The sequence below is a fragment of the Parasteatoda tepidariorum genome, chromosome 3, assembly GCF_982258835.1.
Source record: "Parasteatoda tepidariorum strain Cologne lab strain chromosome 3, Ptep-v5.0, whole genome shotgun sequence".
Lineage (NCBI taxonomy): Eukaryota > Metazoa > Arthropoda > Arachnida > Araneae > Theridiidae > Parasteatoda > Parasteatoda tepidariorum.
This window is the reverse complement of record NC_141757.1, coordinates 94,031,624-94,037,240: the sequence shown is the minus strand read 5'-3', so window position 1 is coordinate 94,037,240 and position 5,617 is coordinate 94,031,624. Positions and strand designations below refer to the sequence as shown.

Below are 5,617 nucleotides of genomic sequence, written 5' to 3'. Positions count from 1 at the left end.
TTGTAGTTTATACACGTATAATATATAATTTATATAGAATTATAAAATCTGCATTTAGGCTTTATTTACTCTAAAATGCAATATATATATATATAAATATATATATATATATATATATATATATATATATATATATATATATATATATATATATATATATATATATATATATATATATATATATGAATGTTTTTAGGTACAAATGAGCGTTTTTAGGTATAAATAAGGCCTTTTTGCATATACACTGAACACTGTAAAAGAGTTTCCATCTTTTTAACAAAAACTCTTTAATGGAGTGTATTTAGATGGCTATCAACTACGTTTTGAACTATTATCTTAAAGACAAGCGCATATACTACTGACTTAGGAATCAATGTAGTTTAAAAAGCAAATTTTTAAAAATTTTCGTGCTTGTCTTCGTGAAAAAACATCCATAGAAAATGAAATTCTAATTTCTTAGTCTGTAGTTCAAAACATGTGTGCTACAATCATAAATACCCATGAAAAATTACAGACAATTTTTTTCAAAACAACAGGAAATATCGTGTTTAAGAGTGATGAAAAGTGTGAAAAAAATCTGATTTTGAGACAACGCATTTCAAAATTTAAAATTTATTACTCTATCCACATCACTTTGCAGAAAAACTGCTATAACTTTGTAAATAATTGCAATACAAGCTAATGTAACGTATTTTTAGGAGGCTATGAGTGCAGGGATTTTAAATTTGTTTTAAATCCATGTCGAAAAGTTTGCCTGAAATCATGTTTTTGCACTAGTCATGTTTTTTAACTTAAATAATCGATAAAACCGTATTAGAAAATTACAAAATCAGAATCAATTATTTTATTATTCTTTCATATTTCATTCTCATTTGAATAGATAATTATTTTACTATTTTCAATCACCGCATTGGCAAAAGAAAATATTATGACAGGAACATATCCATGGCCTTCGCTAATGCAACAACTTAAACATTGTTTTGGGGACAATGGGCATCCTTGAGTACATTCAGCTTTCACTTGAACTATAGAATCTAAAAATACAAATTTAAAGCATTAGTTTTTTGTGGAATAAAACTTTTATTTCGCTTTTATAAATTGTGACAAAAACTGTTTATTAACTCCTTTCATCTAATGTGGTTAAACAACAAAAATTATATTCTCACCATTGAAGCCACTTAATTCTATGGACCTGGGTACATACTTTAGTCGAGAATGTTAATCTGTCAACTTATGACCGACAAAATGGGAGTACCAGAGTTGACAACGCAATTTTTTCTCCTGATAAACCACAAGCTAACTCCAATGCCTATTACTCAACGCAAAGCCTAACTCCAATGCCCAGTTAAGCTTCTTTTTTACAATTGCAAACCATTCTAGTTGTAAATGGTATAAAAGAAGTAAAGGTAAAAAATGTTCTTTACCGTAAACTTTACGGTTAATTGGATGGACAGATTGCTGCCGGTTATTTTACAGTAATTTTAGAATGAAAATTCTAACAGTGTAGGTTTGTCGGTAGGATTGCGAAAAAGAAACATTTTATTTGAGCTGAATACAGTCAATGCAGCACCAGTAAAAATCATGAAAGTTTGACAAAAGAACAACGGTAAAGAGTCTTCTGGGCTGACAAGTGTTTTTAAACGTTTTTGTCCCAATCGGAGTTGCCATCACAGTTAGCTCATTTTATCAAACTCGCCTGGGTTGAACAAAACAGGGATGTCCGCACGAACACCTTAAAAAAAGTTATATGAGAAATAAGAAACATATATGCGACATCAAATATACATAATGTGTGTCTATATAACTTCTTTTTCCCTAAAAATAAAAATTCTGCAAAAATAAGGAGGTAATTTTTTGTCGGGAATTTATTTTTATCGTGCACTAATGTCAAACTTAGGAATCTATAAAAATTTGTTAAAATAAACACACAGAATAAAACTTTTTTTTAACTTTCTTTATTTGATTCTTTACTTTTGAGAGATTTTGAAAGCATTTTATTTCTATTATTTATTTGGAAATATTAATAACAGAAGTATATGAAATTAAAATGCCATATATTGAAACTGTCGTGTCAAGTTTCACATTAATTCATTAGCCCCTTCTTTGACTTGCTGCATGTAAAAGCATAGTTAAAGCTGATTTGGTAGGAGGGTGTTGCTCTCCTGCATCATCCATACCGTTGCATGAGCATTTACCATCTTTACATTCTCCTTTCTGTTGTCCAATTCTCATGCAGTGTTTGTTACATCTTTTTTCCACACACTCTTTTCCTTCAACAACAGCAGCTAAAAATAAAAAGAAAACAGATTTTTCAGAAGATGATATATACAGGACAGAACAATTCAAATATTTAGAAGATTTAATGCTTTTTGTTATTAGTTAATAAAAAGTGTCCGTGTGACTATTTCATAACACCGTAACCATTGACCGCTAGCGTTAATAATTTTGGACAGAGGTAACCAAGGACAATTTTAGCTTTCAATCCTAAAAATCTTTCAAAAATTCATATCTGGCGAGACGTTTGAAGATTTTTTTTTCTCATTGTTTTAACTTTTGCATTGTTAAATTGAGCTCTGAAATAATGTTTTTTTTTTCAACTTTAAAAGATAAAATCAGTGATGCTAGCTAGTTTTTAGCCCTATTTAATAAAAACAGAGTTTTGACCTAGTTCTTTACTATTTAAACATTTTTATGCAATTCTACAAAACTATAAAATTTAAAGTAAATGGTAATTAAGTTTAAAAAATTGCGATTTACTTAAATTAACAAAAGGAGAAAAAGGGTATTTATTCATTTAACGGAAACAAATCGCCTTATCGGTTAATGATGCTTATTTATTTTGGCAGTTGTTACTAACTGAAAATAAAAAAGTAAACTATGTATTAGAAAGAAAAGCTAATAGAGGTAACCTTCTTAATCTCCAGGAGAACCGTCATATTTACCAAAATATTACTTGTACTAATCGTGCTGAATTATGGAAATATATACTAATGGAGCATTCTGATAATTGATGCTGTTTTAATGTATAGGTATTCAGTATGTATAACCAGTATACTAATATAGGCATCCAGTTACTTTCTATAGATACTTTGGAAATATGTTTTAAGCGATTTTTTTACCTATTCGAGAACATCATTGTTTTTTTTCCTGTTTCAATTATTGATTTGAGGTCCCTAATGATCTGATACTTTTTGCAATTTATTTCTTGCGAAAAATATATATTGTGTGTAGTGGTTATTGAGCAATCTGTAATTGCATAAGAAACTTATTCAAGTGAGAAATCTCATACATGCTACGCGCTATGAATCTGTATTTGATCCTTCAAATTTTCGAATATTAAAAAATTAGTTTGCATTATATATTATAAACTTTCAGAAAATGAAAAAAGAATAAATTCAATCTTTTTTTTTCTTTTTTCTTCTCCTAAATACAAATGGTTTTAACAAGAACAAAAGATATATCACCCATGAAAAATAAAAGCTCTTCTCCTAAATGCAAATGGTTTTAACATGAACAAAAGATATATCATCCATGAAAAATATGCATGAACTTACCTATTAAAACTACAAAAACAGTAACTAGTAAAATATTAGTTATCTTCATTTTGTTCACACTCTAGCAAGTAGGGTAAAACTGGAAGTGCATAAAAAGAAGAAATTATTTTTAAATTATTTTGAAATATTTCAATTATCTTAATAATTGAATAGAATACTTAGAAACAAAAAAAATATTTTAAAACTATTTCTAAAAGATTCAAACTGAGATGTCCAATGCATTTAAAACAGAATATTTAATTGAAGAATTTGTAGTTTTATTACTGTTTTACTTTTTTATATGTATTATTATGTAAAATATTTAAAAAAATATAAGAATAATGAAAATATTTAACAAATATACACTAAATGTGTAACAATAAATAACGAAGTGTAGAGAAATAAAATGATAAGATAGTAAGTAAACACTATTTATAGAAAAATTCTCCAATCTAATATATATGAAATTCCTCTATACAGATTATAATTGAATCAACAAGTTAAGCAAAGCTTTGCCCATAGCGCATGTTAAATACGATTATAGTTTCGTAGTTTTAAAATTGATGCTAAATGCTTTAATATTTTAGTAATTTGAATATAATAACCTCTTAGTTTAATAAAATCAAGTAATGTTTTCGAAAGACTAGTAAACCAATGTATTAAAGCCCACATTCTTATTTTAAAACTTTAAAGTTTTCTAATTAAAAAGGATTTCACAGCAGAATTCATCAGTAATAGAAACTAAAACTTAGTAAAAAGTGCGTTTTACTGCAACACTTTGGTGTAAAATAGTTGCCACCGTTTTTGGTGTTGAGACACACAAAAATTTCTGCAGTGTAGTAAAACATTTTATGTTTTGTTGAAAAATCATTTTAAAATGATTGATGATTAGAAATAATATTCGAATATGTAACTGGCAAATGTTTATACATTAGTTTTTATAAACAAGTAAATAGAAGTGAAAAAAATTAAAATATGAATGAAACAACTAGATTTTACCTCAAAAAATAGCATAAAGTTACATTGGAAAAATTAAGAAAACCAAATTAAGATTTTCTATTTGAATAAATAAATTTAATTTGAAAAAGATATTCAAAGAATTATGCATTTTACATTATAATATTATTTTATCGTAAATACAAATAATGCAAATACCATTGTAATTTAAATATCATACCTTCAAAACTTCAACTACTTAAGACAAAGCTGAACAGTAGTATTAGTTGTCCTGTGCTAAATTGAAATTTTCAGCTCAATTTATAGTTAGATGAGTTAATTTAATTTAGTGAAAATTATTTATTGATGAATGTACTCTTTTCAATTGTGATGTCTCATTCTATTTTATGAAGTAAAATAAATTGCACAATGTTATTTGCATGATGAGTTTTAATTTCTTTTTTACTTAAAATTCTTTATGCATTTTATTCTATCGCTGAAATTTTATTACTATTATTTATTAAGCTGTCAGGCAGATTTGAATATTAATCACGTTCGAAAATTATCAAATTGCTTACCTGCTTATTTTGAATATTGAATTTCATTGATTACTTGAAATATTATAAGTCATGTGAGTTAATGAGAAGGAACAATTCAAACGGGTAAAATATTAAAATCAAATTAGCTTAATATTTAAAAAGAAAGTAGTTTCTTGCCAATCAATATGAATTGTAAAATTCAAATGTAATACTTTAAACAAATAACATTTGATGATATTACGCTGAGAAAAAAAGTAAGGAGTAAACTATCAAATACTAGATATCACCAGAAAGTTCTGAATCTTTGGCAAAGTGCTTTGGTAATGGTATTAGTAAAATTAGCAATAAAATATAGTTTGATGTTATATGATAAAATGTTTTAAAAATAATTTTGAAACCAGATTTTCCGGTAAAACAATAAACGGAAAAAAAGACCTAATAAATGGTTTAAGTATCATATATTTTGGATTTATTTACCATTCAGAGTTTTATTACCAGGTGTATCATTACTATACAGAGGTAATTTTACCATGCCTGTTAAAAATTTGAAAAACATCAATTAAACTAGTGTAAGATTTATAAAGAGATTTATAATTAATTCATTTCAGT

The 5,617-nt window shown here is 26.5% G+C and overlaps 1 long non-coding RNA gene across 1 annotated transcript; it reads right to left on the bottom strand.

Annotated features, from left to right (window-relative positions):
• Positions 1 to 1,935: 1,935 nt before the first annotated feature.
• On the bottom strand, positions 1,936 to 4,845 carry LOC147813963 (uncharacterized). Its single transcript, XR_015432287.1, has 3 exons — positions 4,711 to 4,845; positions 3,555 to 3,633; positions 1,936 to 2,285 (listed from the first exon to the last, which is right to left on the bottom strand). It is a non-coding gene; the product is annotated as an uncharacterized LOC147813963 (long non-coding RNA).
• Positions 4,846 to 5,617: the final 772 nt, after the last annotated feature.